This window comes from Rhea americana, unplaced genomic scaffold, assembly GCF_003343005.1.
Source record: "Rhea americana isolate MKP2758 unplaced genomic scaffold, rheAme1 scaffold_51, whole genome shotgun sequence".
In the NCBI taxonomy this organism is placed as follows: Eukaryota; Metazoa; Chordata; class Aves; order Rheiformes; family Rheidae; genus Rhea; species Rhea americana.
Genome location: NW_028186657.1, coordinates 3816257 through 3834766, shown reverse-complemented (window position 1 = coordinate 3834766; position 18510 = coordinate 3816257). Strand labels below are relative to the sequence as shown.

Below are 18510 nucleotides of genomic sequence, written 5' to 3'. Positions count from 1 at the left end.
GGGGCGGCCCGCGGCGAAGGCGCCCAGCGGGACGCGGCTCCTCCGGGTGCCGGAGCCCCGAGGTGGCGCGGCGGGCCCCTGCGCACGGCAAGCGGCCTCCTGGCCGCCCGAGCCGACCCCGCGGGTCCGTTCCCTCGCTCCCCGCCCTCCAGCCCGAGACTGGGGGGTTTACATTTGTGTGCTTCTAGCAGCGTTGAATGAGAGGCAGGTTCTGGCTCGCAGCCGGGACTGACCTTTTTAAAGGCCCGAAATAGATCTAAAACTCAAAGTCCCTGGCAAAGGCAGGCAGGAACGCTGCTTCCACGCAGCCGGACAGGGTTTCGGTCCCAGCGACGCTCCCCACAGACCAGATAGGATGAAAAGGGCAAGTCTCTTAAAATATGGCTTTGACTTTGAAATTCAGTTGACAGGGCTTCTGGACATACCGTGTTTGACAGCTCTGTAGCACAGCAGCTCTGGTCTCAAGCTGAAAAATTAATCCAAGTTCCCATAAAGACGTGCTTCTCCAATTCAGCCTCTAATARGTCTGCTGAAGGGGTCCGTGGGTTGCAGCAACAAGACCAGTTGCAGCACCCAGATTCAAACAGAAACGGCCGCTCCTGCAGCCTGGAGCTACCAAAACCAGCTTCCCCTGAAGTTTCTTCAACTGCACAATTAAATACGATGAGTCAAATTCAGCCATAGAGCAAGCAGCAGTTCAGAACGGATCGATGAGCGCCTGCACAGGGTAATTAGTTACAAAAAGCCAACTCCTCAAAAAAATAACATCACCTGATTAGTCAACTTCTAAGGAAGGTGGTGGGGAGGGAAGATTGATAATGGCATAACTTACATTGCTAGGTAAGTTTGACTTAAAAACCCTGCAAATATGTTGCCCCTTGTAATACAGACAAGCGATGATCTGTACAGATTTTGCATGGCAGTACAGTGTCCCTTTGACCCTCCATATTGCATCGACCTCTGTTCTACTGCTGCAAGTTTGCATTCTTTAACTGAACATAAAATATTTATGCAAATATAAAACATTTAGGTGAATCACTACATTGTGTGACCCAGTGCAAAATGCCTCCAGGGATGTATTTTTTTCCCTGCTGTCAATTCAAAGACAGAGTAAGAGGAGCCAGTCCAACAGTCTTGGCCAGCTGCTGAAATGGTCTGTCCCGAGTGCCGCGTTCTGCAAGCACAGCCTGCAGGAGTCTGGAAGGCACCACRGAAGGGACTGCTCAAAGCACCTCCGCTTCTGTAATTTTGATGATAGCAATTACACTCAGACACATGGAGAATTAACACAGCTGTTTCACAGACCAAGGCATCCTGGAGCAGAACTGGAAAACTACTGTGCAATAAAAAAGCAGGAGGTTTGTTTACCTCACCCTGGCCTGACGCCTTGCTTTTATTGTGCAATCTTCCACTTTACTAACCCGAATCAAGAGTTGGGGAAGCCCTGAAGCTAACCCGCAAGGCAACCGCTTAAAAACCATCACCCGGCACTAACAGAACAAATTTAATTCAATTTCAGGGAGCGATGAAAGGGGGCAAATATAATGGGAACCTACTGTTTCATGCCAGCTTGTGATACATCCAGCTGCATCAGGAAAAGAGGACTGTGCAGTTGTGTAGGGTAGTTACTGCTGCTTTAATACAGGAATAAAAAAACATTACTTGGAAGATCCCACTATTTTGGCTATCTTTCCTTTTTCTTCCCCCCCCCCCCTTTTTGTTTTTAAATCACCCTTAATTCATCTCGTTTAACACTTTAGAGCACAAAYCTTTTATCCTTGTCACAACGCCACCAGCAGACTGGTCCTTTGCACTTACATATAAACGGGCAAACAACTGCTCATACACATTTCAAGTCACTTCCTAACCTGATCAGATAGGGAGTACTGAAATTCATTGGCATATCTCCTAAAYTCAAATGCAAAAATCCTCGCTTGTAAGTCACGTGAGCACATGCATAGCTTTTAAATGTACAAAAAAAGTACAAGCCTACCCATTTGAAGGAATTAATGTGTTTACATCCAGAGCCTTAAACTTCTGAGGTTCCTTAAGCATTTTATTAAATTTGACCACAGATGCTTATAACCACTTCATACTTATGGTCCTTTGGAGACACTGTCCTTCCAGGCTACACATGAGAGCTATGTAACTTGGTGGGGGGCGTATGGGAAGGGGGAGTTGTTTAAGATTAAATTCTACAGGACTTTGCCTGTAGACATCTCYCATATGCAAGTCTCCCATTCACATCTGCAGGAGTTTTGTTCAGTTAACAGAAACAGAACTTGGCCCTAAATAAGTAAGCAAATACATGTACATCTGGTACCTCACGTGCTTCCCATCATAATTAAGGTTATTAGAGCAGGCATCAGTCAAGGCTCAGGGCCACAATGTACCAAGTCCTGTRCAAACAAACAAAATAGCCTTTGTCCCAAACAACTCCCCATCTCACCATCTGCTCCTGTCTGAATTTATCTTATTTAGACAAGGCAAAAATTGTTCTTATTCCTGTATCTTTTAAAACACAGARCATGACACTGATATTTAATATTTCTTCCAACTTGTCTGATTTGAAATTCCAAACCCACTAGACTGATCTCAAATTTTGAGTCAAAAAGACTGGAAATGGGAAGAGAAGGATTCATTTAAAAAATAAGGAGAAAAGGCCTAGAGGGGGTAGATTGAAAAAAAAAATGAATAAATAATACAGACTCTGTAAGAAAGGACAGTCAGGTGACACAAAATACAACTGAAGCCAGTCTCTCACAGAATGAGTAAAAACCTTCCAGCAAAAAAGACTTTGTAAGGGTAGAAATGAAGTGTGATAGTGCAGTCGCCTTTAGGCCTTTGAGGAATAAATACTGAAGAGTGCCGGATTAGAGATCCTGGAGAACCAAGTTGGAAGGGACCTCARGAGGTCATCTAGTCCATCTCCATGCCCCACGGCAGGAGGAACTCTACAGACATCATTCCAGACAGATATTTTTCTAACCTTTTCTTATAGACCTACAATGATGGAGACCCCAAATCCCACCTCCAACCCTGGCAATCTAAGGTAATATTTCACCATCTCTGCCCTAGAAAGTCTAATGGAAATCCCACATGGCACAATTTAAGCGCGTTGCTCTTTGTCCTGTCACCCACGGACAAGGCAAAGCTTGTTCCCCTTCGCTGTGCAGCAGCTCATAACCAGGCTGGAGGAAAAACAAAAAATGCACCAAGTTGTGAGTGCCCTGGATTTGGCCTTCCGTTTTCATTCTTGCCATCGCTACTCCTGTCATTCAATYTAGTTCATAATACAGAGTTTTTTGTACAGATGCTGAAGATAGCACCATGGTAACAGCAAAAAATCTGAGCTGGTTTGTCCTGTCTACAAATTGCTAAAATCTTGAAGAAGAAAGATCCTCTGTCCTCCCTACAGATGAAGGAGAAAAAAAAAATCACAATTCTTCCTCCCATGACCGCAGTGCTTGTATTTCTGTGAGGATATTAAGGCTACTGTGTGCTGCAGTTCTCATCTCTTTGAACCTTTTCTTTCAAGCTCCAGCCTCTTGCCAGCAGGCAAGATTTGAATGGAGGGGAAGCAGCTGTCCACCACCACTTCAAGTGGCAAGTGTCTAGGTAATCATAGAAAAGAATCTAAGTACTCCAGTCAATCAAAAAATATTAGCTTGATGGAGACACTGCTAGGTGAATTACTAAGGCATGTATTATATAGGGTCTCTTCTTTGACCTTTAATTCTACAGCATTAAGGAGGAGTTAAGGAGGCCTTTGAGAGCAAAGTAGCACAAGCTTGTGAAAGATACTCTCTTAATAAACATGAAATTATATAAAAAGTTCTCTCTGGACATTTATACCAGGCAGTTACAGTGACATCATGAGAATAAAAGGTGTGAGGGTCTCTTTATTTGGGGATTTCCCCCCAMCACACACATTCAAGCACAAGCCTGCCATATTTTCATGCTGTTTTCTCAAAATATTTGGGCAAATAACTCTTTTTGTGATGAGMACTCAGATTTTTGCTTTATCATATCACTCTGACAGCTAAGGTATTTATGAAAACTACTTACTATCATGCAATTCATAACATCAGTGCAAGCCCTGCCAGCAGAAGCCATCCTATGATTCTGAGCTAGAAATACTCTATTTTTGCTTATGAATCACATGACCAGCCTCGTTTCCTAGTGCCAGTTAAACTCCCAGGAAAAGGGGAGAAGTAGGGACATCAAATCTACCACACTTCTTTTGCCTCCCAGCCAAAAGCTTGTCCTGTTTTCTGRGCCTTTTATAGTCTAGGCAAATCTCAACAGTATTACCAACCCAGTGAGAGCCCTTGCCTAAGGAGCCATCTGCCCAAACTCCTCAATTTATTAGAGCCTACAGACACAAGGGAGCAAATCAGTGCAGTCAGCAAAGCCGAGCTGCAGCAGAAAGAAAATAAAAACATCCATTATRCACACAGGCCTTGACTTCAGAATTCAGAAATATGTAAAACAAAGCACCTCAATTAATCCTTAAAATAATAATTAAGTACCTCTTAAAAGTGATATATTCAGTTTATCAAGCTGAAGGTTACATCCAAGATGATACAACTTCAAAGCCCACCAATACTCCCCTTCTGGATCAGTTCCTCCCTCTGGTCTCTTCAGATGCGTTGACTTAGTTACAGTTTGGAATACACATGCAGCAGGATGAAGATTAATGGAACTGCACAGAAGAAGTATCCAGCTCCGTCAGCAGGTCAAACGCTGAACTCCTTAGTCAGGAAAAATTCCCATTCAAGGTAACGGGAATACAGAATACTTAAGTCTCGGCCCTTTGGGACAAATCTTTAGAAGAAAGTTGTTTCCATTTCAGTAGCAAAGCAAGAAGCCAGACTTTCAAAGCAACTAAGTAGTAACCCCACTTAAGTTCTCACCAGGTGCTAAGGTCTTACCAGAAGTGTAAAAAAAAGCGAGTTTGAAGTGTGCTGCAGTACCTATGGTGTTTAAAGACTGATCCTGAGTCTTTCAAAAATCTAACTGCACAYACAGACTGATTCCCTTGGTTCAAAGTAGCTTTCTTTCACTGCCCCAAAATTATACGTGCCCAAGTGTCCAGTTTTATCTGTCACTGATTTTKTTTTCTTTTCTTCCCGTGTTGGATAAGAAATTAGTATGCTGGAGGCACAAGTAATAGAAATGTACTTTTTATATAAATCTACCTTCTTTGCTTGAATTATTTTAAAATGACTCCACTGCACTGTATATTAACCTAGCCATCAATCTTCTCRTAGTCAGCTTTCTTTTTAGAGTTTATTAGGAACGCAACCAGTGCAGAATTAACAAGTGATGGTTAACGTCACTGCAGTCTGCTTTCTGAAAAATAAAAACATAAAAAATAATAAAAAAAAAAAACATGGAAAGTTTGCATCAGAATTCGCACAAAAAAATTCCGGAGACAAATCTTCTGCCCTCGCCATCACCTCTCCAGCCCTCCCTGCTCGACATGACGGATGAGCAGATCTCCCTCATTTACCGCCTCGCAGCACCTGCATTTGCCTCGGCCAGAGGTTATGTCACGAGACAGTGGACAAGCACCTGCGAACTGGAGCAGTTTTCTCCTCCTTTTCTTGCTTAATGCTCATTCATTTTCTTTTTACATTTTTTCCAGAAGCTGGAGCCCACACCGTGACAGGCTGAAGCACAGTAGATCAGAGGTCAGGTAAGGAACACATGCCACATTTGCTTAAATTGTGGCTCTTAATTTTTCTTCCCTATTTTACACACACATCTGTTCCTAAACTATCAAAAAGCCGTACTCAATGCTGACTGAAAGGGGGGTTATGCTGCTGTATGCGTAAAYACTGTCCCTCATTTTGCCACTTTAGAATACATGTTGCTGCAGCTAGAAAATATCCCTCCTGTCAAGAAAAGGACAATTTTGTGAATATACAACATTGCGCAAAACTGAGAGCTCACGAATTTTACCTCCTTCTCTTCCAGGTTGTCCACATATTGCATTCAACATTTATTTCTTCATTTTTCCACCTAACAGCACAGATAACGGAACCTTACTTACATAGAGAAGGTTCAGCATTTAGTAGTGGCGAGAAAATTGTTTTAGATCCCCAAGGGAAGGTGCTATACAAGTGCATTCAATACCACTACAATTTAATCCAGTCTACTGGAGCTGGAGGAAAGCAAAGTGCTTTCACCAGACTTAAAGTCAGGATTTATATATATATATGAATATAGGGTGTGTGTGTCTCTTAAAATTTTAGGAAGGGAAATCTTGAAATCATTTTTTTTTCTGGGATGTAGACAGAACACGCCCCAAAATCATTAAATATTTAGCTTTTTTTTCCCACCAGTATATGCACCAGAAAAATTGCTAGTAAAACAGCTTTTTCTAAGCTATTTTAATTAATAAGCTATTTTAATAGTTTTAATACATTTCCTGTCACTTTGCCAATGAGTTTAAAGAACAATTGCTTATGTTCTCTACRTCTGAGGCCTTAAACGCACATTGGGATCATCTCTGGCGGTAGGTTACATTATTCGAAATAACAGAACTACTCCAAGGAGATCAACACTTAGAAACTGAATTCTTCTTACCAAAAAACAAAGTTTCTTGGTGAGCTAGTATTTAAACAAAACTATCTCATAAATTTGTTTATTTGAAAAAAGAAAAAAAAAACGCTGTGAGATTATATAAAGGTAAACAACTAGGAAAGCTTATCATAAACTGTACTGTATGCTAGGTGATTTGTCATGCTGATGAGCCTGCAAAGGAGAGAACCTGCAACATGCGCTTTCACCCTCTTCATCTCAGGTTTTGCATAAAACAAACTGCAGAGCGAGAAAGCCCAGTTCTCACTTACTTAACTATGCAGTATCGATATTTTGTTTTGAAAATTTGGTGTCTGCTATGAAAACTTGCTGCTTGCTCAAAACACAGAAGAAGAACTGGTTTGGACAAGCAGATTAGATATTCACGCCTCTCTGACCTCCAGCATCTCAGGGGAATTGGGTGCATGAAGCAGCCCCTGGCGACGCAGCCGGCAGATCTCCCCGAACTCCTCAACCTCGGCAGTGTCATAGTGAGCAAATGTACACARGGATGAACTGGTCTTGAACAATCTTTCTAATGCAGTAGACACAAACAGGCTTTTCTCCAATACGAGGAAAGTATGTCTCACATGTCTTTTTTTCTTCTGAATAATATTACTGGGGACAATCCAGAGCCATTTCTGAAAAGGAATTTCTCTCTCAGGTAGATGTGCAGAGAGTCTTGGGTAAAGATGGAGAGGATGGAGAGCCTTGGGCACCGGTTTCCAAGCTGGATTGTTTCTCAGACAAAACCCAATCCTATAGAAATGTAACTGCTTTTCTATGGGGTCCCAAAAGACTGAGGGAAAAAACAGATTCATTCACTTCTGGGTCACAGTTTAAAATCAGAAAAGTCAAATACTGACTAAACGTGCTTAACCAACAAGCGGATCTCTCATAAAAATGGGGTAACCTCAGTGGATAAACAGTTGAGGAATGTTCATCTACAGAAGCGACAGCAATGATGGCATTGCTTCGTACTGGCACAGCCACACACGCGAGCAAATAACAAGTATAGAAACTCAACTCCTTATTTCTTCAACCCTACAAACGATTCTCAAAGGGGTTTGTCTGCGCTACGATCACAGCTGTGACTTTACTGCAGGAACACATTTGCTCCAGCTGGCTGTTAACAGAGGCAGTATAGGCATGGCAACACAACAGTAAAGGGTACCCCTCCACATCGACAGCCCTGCTCTTACATGGGTATGTACAGCATGAAAAATAAAGCCAACCTGGAGATGTCTGCTTGTCCTACCTTTGACAGCAATGCAAACATAACCCAAAACAACTTTGAGACATACTGGCAATAYAGAAGACAAACAGGTACTGTTACACACCTCCCTGCCTTGATGAATGCAAGACTTTGAAGTTTGCTGAGCTAAAACCATTTTAGACTTCTAGGTTTAAACACTATTTAAACATTTACAGTATTGCATATTTGCTAAATAGTAGAAATAAATACAACCATTTTCACCACTTTGTGTGTGCCAATTAACCAAACACATTCCCTGGTTTCAGAATAGCACCTGATGGTCTTTATCTCCAGGAATTCAGGAATGGACACAACAGATGAAACGTAGGAGCTAATGCCATCAAAGCCTGACTGCTGTGATCAAAAGAAATGGTGCCAGAGGGAACATCTCTGTTCTGTCCCCAGAATCTCAGTACTTTGCACAAAGATTTAGCTCCACATGTACTCAGTAGTATATATGGTGCTGCCAAAGTTTTATTAAAAATAAATAAATAAATAAAGGCCAGGAAATACAGATTTCTTTAACTCTCCAGTGGCTTCAATTATGCAGCGCTGCATCTACCATGTAGGCAGTATTTCCAGAGCTTTAGTACTTGACATTTGGAGATAAAATGTCATGAATAGAATTTGTGAATCTTTCTCTTTGCCCTCCCCTTTGAATTCAAATCCTTAAAGGCATCAGACCACTACTTCAAGCTGTCCTCTTCCTTTTCTTTCTTCAAATGTGGGGTTGAAGACTGGACAGACTTTAAAGGCCAGCTGTGAAAACAGTTTGGTGCATGTCCTATTTCAAGAGATTTTTTTTCATTGCTGCCCACAACTAGACTAAACAAAGATTTTTCTCCTCTTGCAAGTCTTACAGGTAGAGTTGCTCTTGCTTGCCCATCAGTAGGGCTCTCTATTGGCTACTTGCTTCAAAATATGCCAAATCTCAGCGTCCTTAAACTGATCATAACCAAGCTTACAACTTCCYTCTCATTTACTCTTACCTCATCATGCTCATTCTCTTCAAATCTGTCCTTTCATTCTATCCTTTTTCTCTTATACCCTGAACAAGAAATGACTGGCAAATAGAAGAAATAGAAATAAACTCTCCTGCAGAGCATGGCTCACAAAGCAAGCTGCTGAGGAAAGTCCTTCCCCTGCCTACCCACAACACCTTCATCCTTAGGGTTTTTAATTCCAGGTGCCTGGGTGTGGRTAAATACTTAGGCGGAATAGTAAGAAAAGAAAAATATCAACTTTAACAATAATGGAAGAACAAATCTCAGTACTGTGAACTTCTAGAAGGCCTTGAATGTGAAGTAGTAACATAAGAAATCAACTGTTTTGCAAATTAGCCAATTTGTATGGGGATTTTATCAGTAAAACTTAAAAAGTACAGTAATTCTATCACTGTTTTGAGAAGACAGCTATGGTGAATCCACTTCCTGAAAAGTAGATTTTGGATACATTTGCTCTGCCTTAAGGTGGCGAGAACCTTAGTCCCAGCATCATCWTCCTCCTATCTGAAGGAAATATACTGTTTTCCAATTCTATTCTATACTCTGCCTGCTTCTTTATTTAGCTGGTCTCTAATCMTAAAGCTTTTCATGAAAAGTCAATTGTTATTCATCTAACTGATGGCCTCCTGATGGAGGTCTGAACTGATTATTACCCCTTGCCTATTTATATCAGCTATGGTCAAGACACTGTTTGGCATTATTAAGATGTGATGTCCTTTCAAGGATGCTTTAACAAGTGGAAGAGCTAAAGTGACAGCTCTGAGCTGGCAGAAAAAAAAAGTTTCACTTCTTCAATTTTTGCCCTGTGCTGTCATGCAATGTGAGTGGGCCATACTGGCATCTGTTATCAATTCCCCTCAAGGAGTCCTTCAGAAGAGTGAATCTGCCTGCAAAGAAAATGGGAGAATTTTGAAGATGGTATGTGGAAAGTTGCCTTAAGTCTTCCAGAAATCTTTTCTATAAATCTCATAAGAGCTGACCTGGGGCATAAAAAACAGTGCTTGTGAAATAAAAAATAATCAAATCTAACTCTCATTCATCCATTTGCATTTTCAACAATTTCTCTTCAGAGTGATGCCCTCTGCCTACAGAAATATTTGTCTCTATTCTCAACTGACTTTTAATCTAAGATGGAATCAGTTGGCTTTTCTTTTATAGTTGACAGTGAAGCTGTGGTTCTATTAAGATAAGTGTTTCCTTTGTTGCCTCTCGAATAAAATTCCTGGAAGATGTGCCCTCAAACAAATCTCCCAAAATAACAGGGCAGAAATAAAGTAGCAGCATCATTACTGCAAGAACTCAGCAACTGCAATAGAGCCCTGCAGAATCCAATGGAAGATGCTGAATAAAGATGCTCAGCATAGCCAGATAAAAGTACCAAACAACAAACAAATGTTGAGTTAAAAGCTTGAAATTCAGAAATACCTATTAATCCTTTACATTTCTTYACAYGTAGGGTTTTTTKGTTTTTTGGGGGGTTTTGGGKTTTTTTTTTTGAGTCTAAGGAAGCATCTCAATGTGAGAACTTTTCTAATCTGATGAATTTTAAATACAAAAGGGATCACACTCACCTATTTCATCTCTACAGATGCCCTAAAGAACTTCTTCWATAAACCAACAAGTGATATATTTTTTTTCCTCTTGGGGACTCATGGGATTTGCATTTGAGCTACTCCTATAGCCAGTGGAGAAAGGTGAGTCATCTCCAGGTCTTACACAGGTTGGATGGCCCTCAGGGATTTTCAAACAAGAAGATACATACATGCCAAGTGATGCTCAGAACACACAGAACTCGCTGCACATACAAAAGTTATCTGTACAGTCATATACATCTGTACTGTGCTTTTGCTTCCCACCACATCATATTTACTGCACTTGCACTGAAGTTCATGAAGTTCATTTCTGGATGCAGCTAGCTTTCTGCAATTTCCAGGTGTGAAGTTTTCTGGAAATTAAAGGCTATGCATAAAATCCCATTAAGTGCACAAAATATCCAARCAAAACAGGAGAGCATATGGTATCTCTACCTTCAGTTGACAGTCAACTTTGTTGGCTTTTGGGGTTCTGGGTAGTTATTACTATCMATAAGGCAGCAAGTGTTAACTGTTACCTTTTAGTAGCTAGGATCTTAAAATAAAGAGTGGAGAGAGGGAGGGAACAGGGAGAAGGAATATTTAAGTCTTCTATGCACGGCTTAATGTTGAAAGACAGTCTGGAGAATACAATTAATTTTACCCAGAGCTATACAAATGACTGACTTCCATGCTGCAATTTTATGATTTACAGACCAGTTGTGTAACCAATAGTCTTACGCTATGTGCAATATGACACAAAATTATGCAATTTAAGTGCTCATAAATACTAATAAAAATATTAATAAACTCAAAGCTGCCTGTCCACCAGAAATTATGCAATTAAATGCCTGAACTCYTCACAATACTGTTACAAATTCAGTTAGATCATCCCAAAGTTCACAGATGAAACAGTCATACTCAACAAAATCTGATCAATCCTTTGCAACTGAGGTATAGGGAAGGAGAGTATTTGTTTCAATATGAAGACACTGTTTATTGATAGATTTAAAGCCTGCTGTTTCATTGAGAGAAATACTTTGACCCCACAAGAACAGAGATATTCTTATGCTTTCATGCTCWGCTGAAGAGCATTCTGTATACATTGCAAAGCATGGGCAAGATGCCAGCTTAAGTCAGTTCTGAGTATGGAAGACTGTCAAGAATAAAGCAGCAGCAGAGATTGCCATGGAGACGGTGTAATTCAGATAAGAATCTTGGCTAGTCCTACGGGACCACTAGCTAGCTATGAAAAATGGGATGCTGGCTAATGTATTAGGTTCTGCAAGGACCCTTAGCCTTCACATCAAGCACGGCTGTGTGAAATGTGAAAAGCCATTTGGAACRCTGCCTGAAAGCCTCCAGTCTTATCACCACTCCAGTTGCTACAAAGAAATATTTTTCAAGCATCTCAGTAGCTGAAGGTTAAATACAGATGAAGTGATTACACAATATTGGAAGAGGGCTGCTAATAAAATCATTTTTCATAATAGGTCAGTTTCCACCAAAACAGAAATTAGGGGGGAAATGGCTACACTAGAAAGAACCTGGGATCCTTAGCAGTTTGCCTCCAAACATCATTTGTGTCCATTCGAGCACACACTAAAAAGGCATCATTAAGCACAAGTGTAGTCCTTTCAATTACTCTTCCCACTTCTGTGCTGCAGGATCAGTACATCTGAAGTGTACGTAAATAACACTTAAGCCCAGAGCCCCCAGAGGTAACATCTGCTACCAGAACATCAGGAGCGGACCAGACCTCCGCTAAAGGATCGCACCAGCAGTAAACATCCTATGTTTGAAGGAGGCTCTTTAAGAACAATGGAGAATTTCAAAGTCAAAAGCAACAAAGATTAGGAGAAGTAGCGTAGCCTGCAAAATAACAGCGGTGCAGCTATCTGAAATCATACCAAGTCAAAGCTAAAAATCCAAAGTAAATTCTGCTTTCAACAAGAAAAATCTTGCTTGCTGTTTCCTATTACTGGCTGTCCAATCGCAAACATTAAGGTAGAGCAAAAAGAATCTGGACTCCTCAACTTGACTACTGACATTCTTGCTGATAGTGCTGGGAAAATTTAGTATCTCTAGTAGACACACTGAAATCAGTTCAATTATTCAAACAGTAAAGTGCTATATCTGCGTCAATGAAATAGCAGCAGCAGCCAGGTCTTAGTGCCTTGGTTAACAAAGTATAAAACGGCTATAAGTAAAACAGTACCTGCAGTATAGACAATGCACAGGACTTCAGAAATCAAAGCAGAGTTTCGAAAGAAACAAATGGTGTTAAGAGCTCAACTGTCCTTGAATTAATTGCATTTCTAAATCCAGCAATAGCTTTCTGCAAATCTCTCTTCTCCACTTTCTCTCTTCCCAAGTTTATAAACTATACCAAAATCCCTACCATCTCTAATAAGGCTATTATAAAATTTATTTCTTTTTCCAGAAATGTACTATCATAATAAGAATAAGCAGTTGATACAGTTTTTTTAATTAGCTGGAAAGTTTCTTACCAATGTGTATCTTAACTTTGCTTTATTTGTGTAAGAAGAGCATGTAGCTATTACCAAGACTGTCTTTTGTTAGCAGTCTTCCAGTCAGGAAAGTCTGCCTGACTCAAATGATGACTTAGTGTCATGGGAATCATATTTCATTTTCACTGTTTTATAGCCACTCATCTTGAACTGACATTGTACAGCACTCTTCACTGCTGGTGTCGGATGGTATATCAGCATCCAGAGCAGCCTCAGCATCTTCTGGATGAAAAGTTTCTATGATTAACTTTAAAAATGTCAATCGCTCGCCACGTTCAGCATTCAAGCTTGTTCATCAGTTAGTAATAACATTCCTAGCTGAACTGAAAATGTGTTCTGAATAAGTGTTGGGAAAAGGAAAGCTTAAACATTTGACAGCAGTTAGAGATGAAGCARACTGTACTTTTCATTTCAGCAATGGAGATGCAATGATTTCAGTAGGCTTCTGCAACAGAAGAAGCTACAAGATTATGAAAACAGACCTTTTCTTCTAGTTTTTAATGACAACTACAATTCCATGTTTCTCAGTTATGCCCTGCAATTAAGAGGGTAAGATACCAGACACAGYTGAAGAAGCAGGAGATAAGAAAGGAAAAATAAGCTGATTCAAGCTCGTCTTCTCTTTTCTGCAYGTGCTGTACACATTTCCTTATTAGCTTAGCAGCTTCTTCCAATGCCATCTCTAAAGGYTTTGAAATTGCCACCATTAGAAAGTACATCACAAATGTTATTTTTAAGCTGTGGATCATGTTATGGAGAGAATCTCATTTTTTAAAATGTAATGGAGAAAACATTCATTAGAGAACTATGATAGCAAACGGAAAAAAYGTTCACCGTATCTGGAGGATATGGAAGAGGAAAAAAAAGCTTGGAATGTGTTCTTACTCAGTTTGAATGCATCTCTCTCCTCTGACTGTTGTCAAATATCAACCAAATTAATTCTGCACATACTAAARATGAGCTTCTCCTTCCCCCTCAGCTCTGAAGTCACAACCTCTCCTCATTCACATCCAAATTTGACTACCAAGTTAATGAAAAAGGGCCAGTTTTCAGACGCACCCATGTCTGCAAGCTGCCATGGGACCAGAAGCAAATAAGAAATTGCTAACACMGTTGCTATAAAGAATTGCCATCTTTGCAGCAGTTGCACCTGTAGAATTCCCTGCATTTCTCTGACCTGCTTTTGCTGGTTAGAGCACCTTCCACATAGAGACTGCCATCATGGGCCTTCTGCTCTGTTTGCACAGCTCAACACCCCTGGAGCGCTTCAACACCCTTCAACACCAGGAAACAGTGTAAGACCAAAACAAACAAACAAACAAACAAACAGCTATCAAGCCAAACTCAGTAAAACACCAAGTTTGAAAAATCCCACTCTCAAAGGCAAATGAATTCACATTCTGCTCAGAAAAAGACACAGAGGGAAAGGGTCTCTTCACATTCAAGAGAAAGGACAAGAGCAACACTGGATGGAAAGTGAAGATTTCTCCCACACACGAACAARTAAACTCCTCATGCATTATTCACTACCTGTGCAGCTGGGGACTGGTACACCTCTCTAAAATGGGGGGGRAAAAAACATTAAATTCCTTGTAACTCCAAAATTGCAGAATCACCCTGGAGAAAAGATTCAGGGAGCAAGCTGAGGTGCAAGGCAGGTTTACAAGTCTAACAGAGCAAGACTTTTTATTTATTTATTTATTTATTAGGTTAGCTACTTTTCCAAATATATGCTAGACTCCATAGGTCCAAGTTTGAAAGTTGTGCTCAATATCTATAAACAGCAAAGAAGAGAGGGGGGACAGCAGTTCTTAACACAGTGAGTTCCCCAGCCACGTTTAAAAGAAATCTACATCTACAGTTCAAGCAGATGCAGCATTATTCTATTTTTCATTACTGTCCTTCTGATAAACTCAAGTCCTTAGCAGAACTATCTCTTACTGCAGTTTATTAATCTCTTTTTCCCCCACCCTGAGGGCATTACACACAGCTTCTCCACGCACGACCCAAGCAACACTAGTAAGGATCAGGCAAAAGCCCAGAGTCTGAGTTCTGGCTGAAATCCAAGCAGARAGACACTGACTATGCACATCGGCAAGTGAAGACAGACAGCATTTTCCTGAAGTGATATTTTGATTTAGAAAGGAATCTTCACTAATCTCAGGAAGGGTTTATTATTATCTGCGTAGCAAATGGGACTGCAGTTGTCTACATAAAACATTAGCTTCCTACAGGGCATTTTAGACTTTAAATGATGAAGAACCAGACTTAACCCAAAAGTCAGCTGGAACTCTACTCTTACATTTAATTTGATTTAAGCATGCCATAAGGCAGGAAATGAAAGTGCAGCAGTAACTGGAAGACTGGTGGAACGCAGAGCCTAGGAGGGATCCCTCCAGGCTGGGAGCTAGACGAGAGCACGCTGCGGCGCCAGACCTCCTTCCCATCGCCCGGACCTGCCCCCTCAGTCCTCCCCGAGCAGCTGCTGAGACCTGCGGAGGCACAACCGCCACGCTGTCCCTAAGGAGGAAACGCAATCTATACCGGTGGAGCTCTCTAGCTGAAAGACAGCAGTACATATAATAAATCTGACACAGGGCATAAAAAGGACTTCACTCATTAAAAGCTTTTTGCCATCTGGCCAAAATGTTTTTCAGCYAGTTCCTGCAGTCACCAAGGTGAATGAATTCACTAACTGAAGCGAATTTGACTTTGCCAATGACGAGCTCTACTGACTTTGCACAAGACCGTATTTCCAAATCCCCTCCCACACACTTCACAAAAAGGAGCATTTTTCACTGTGCACCAGGACCAGACCCAACACAAGGGAACCACAGCCTTGGTTGTGGATGCCAGCGTAATAAAAAGAACAGTAAATATATTGGAAGAAAATTCCAATGTTGACCACATATAACTAGCAATGGTCTTCTAGTGCAAAGTTTTTAACCTCTCATAGACTAAGCCGTTAAACACAGCTTCACTCACTGGCATGAAGACTTCTGAAACCCAATAACCCACCCGGTTAACAGAGAAAAGAAACTTGTTATAAAACCAGAGCTGACCCTCCAACATGGCACACATCGCAAACCACTTCCCTCCCAACCCCTCACCCAAAGATCTACATTAAAAAAGAGCCTTCCTCTTCTGTGATGAGCTTTACTGAAGAGGGGAATCTAAAAAATAAAAATAAATAAATAAATAAAAGCACAGGAGTCAAGGAGGTTGAAAAAAGCCACCAGGTTAAAAAGCCACTGTTACTAGTTTCAGAAGAGTGTTTCACTATTAAATATTCTTCTTCTCTTCCCCATCACACATTGTACAGAATGGCTTTTTCCAAAATGTTCAAAGGTACTCATTATCAAATTAAAAACATAAGAAAAAACAGTAAGATACAATACAACTGTTTTTTCAGCATTGTGTATTACTGTACAGAAAGCAGATCACTGGAGAGTAGCCATTATTAGGAAAATGTTCTGTTTGAAAAAATGAGGAGGACTGTGAAGTTTTAAGAGGCTAAAAAAATTTTTAAAATACCTTGTAAGGTAGGAAGAGTTTGGCAAGGATTTTCCCAAACCTGTTCTTTTAATCCAAAATGTGTGAGCTGCACCTACAGGCCCTTCAGTTATTTAATGTCCTCATCCATTAAGCTACATATAAATCCGTACACCAATACATACCGGCTGAAGGGAAAGYGGACTGCAGAAATTGTTCTCCTCCGGGTCGATGATGGCTAACATACAATAGCAGATTATCTGTCCTGAAGATTACTGCTCTGCCTTCAGGGTTGTAAAGTTCTCTTTTCTTTAGGACTACGTGCTTCCTCTGTTTGGGATTCCAGTCAACARCTAGATTCCTCCTATTTCAGATTATGCTCTCAATCACAGGCTTTACATCTACGCAATACTCTTTAGTATCATTGCAGTCCTGCTCAGCATTCAACTCTCTTCCCAGCAAAGTTGAGGGGAACTTGGCCACAATTCATTCCTCTCAGTTCTGGAGGAAGTCCAGCCAGGTGTCTTGTATTTACGCAATCTGCTCAGCTGCACTGGCTCATGGGGTGAGCCTGCTCAAAATTTTGCAGAAGTTTATACCCAGAGAAACCAGTGGGATTTAGGTCTCCACAGAATCACCGTGAATTTGGAAATGCACTGAAGCAGCAGCTCTGAGTCACGCTTTCGCATCCATCACGACTAGAGCRCCTTCCAGCTAAACGCTGAGCTGGATCTGTCAGGCAGGATGGAAGTGCTCTGCACAGAAATACCCTCTATATATGCCATAGGCTTCAAGCTCCCTCTGAGCAGGCATCTTGGGATCACCCAGAATATTCTTCTAGTTAACACCTTTGTAAATGAACACACAAACACTGCCAGTCAATCTGACATGTCCAGTTTTGTTTTCTTTTTTCTTTCTTTTTTTTTTGGGGGGGGGGGTTTAAGTATCACAGCTTTTTACTACTTGTATCAGAAACCAGACTGGCAAACTACAGGAGGATTTGGGGCAGACCCATTGTAATCAGAGGCTTTCAGTTCAGGCAGGAGGTTGGTCATTAAAATGGTAATTCAAAGTACAGGAAGAGGACCAAGCAACGCACCATGGCTCGGTCTGCTGTCTCCCACGCAGCAGATGCTCTATATTGTCTCCTGTTTTTATCACTGGAGTACTTAGCTTCATTACTCAGGGAAGCGTGTATGATTTATCAGACAGGGATTACTCCTTTCTGTTACTCAGTTGCTAGTTAATTAAACTAAACAAAGTTGTTTAAAGCTTAGTGCAAAATTGGCTTATATAAGGAGGGGAAAAAATGGCCTGGTAAATCACATCATGAAACATGAAGTCACCAGCTCAACCTCACAGACCTTCCCAGGAAGCCAACTCCATAGCAATGCCATCCACAGACGCAAGATTTTGGTGTGAAGGGCTGCCCCGGCATTGCACCACAGTTGTGCTCCTCACTGTCACAGCTTCCTCAGCTCATCTAACAATAAAAATAGCCCTGTTACTGAAAAAACACTAATATGGGGGGTGGGGGGGAATACCAGCTGGAACACACTTGAACACATCCACACTCTGGCTGCAGCTTAATAAATTGAAGACAGCTCTGTTTAATATAAACTCTGTTAGTTGGGGAGGATCTAGATCAGCATCAAGCCCCATAAATTGCATTATATCCTACGGAAAAACTTTTTATGATTCAGATCATATCACTCCAAGAGCCTGTTCTGGCTCTTGGAACCAGTAAGACATTACAGAAGAAAATAAATGAAAAGGATAGTTAAGAATGAAATAAAGTTGGGAGGGGAACTGCTGTAGTGGCCAAGGACTCCACTGTCAAGTCCAGCTTCTACACCAGTTTAAATATCAATACATCAGGAGTTTTGAAAAAAAAAAAAAGAAAAACAAACAGCAACAACTTAGGTCCACTAGTCATCACCAATTCAGACTTTCCAATGCCACTTCCTATTTCTGCAGTATTTCCCTTTGCCATTTTGATTTCTCATATCTATCTATGTTGTTTCCAGATTTGGCAATATAAATGCACGGGTCATTTATTTCTTTTCTTA

General features: G+C 40.9%; 1 protein-coding gene across 5 annotated transcripts in view; it reads right to left on the bottom strand.

The window, feature by feature from the left end:
- The window catches only part of SGCD (sarcoglycan delta), a 359722-nt gene that overhangs the window by 309883 nt on the left and 31329 nt on the right, over positions 1-18510 (bottom strand). For 3 of the 5 annotated variants that reach the window (XM_085317944.1, XM_085317955.1, XM_085317952.1), the window contains exon 1: positions 4533-4582. The exons of the other annotated variants lie outside the window; for them this stretch is intronic. The gene's annotated coding sequence lies outside the window, so the exon portion shown is untranslated. Of the gene's footprint in view, positions 1-4532; positions 4583-18510 lie in introns of those variants that run through there. 5 annotated transcript variants of the gene reach the window in all.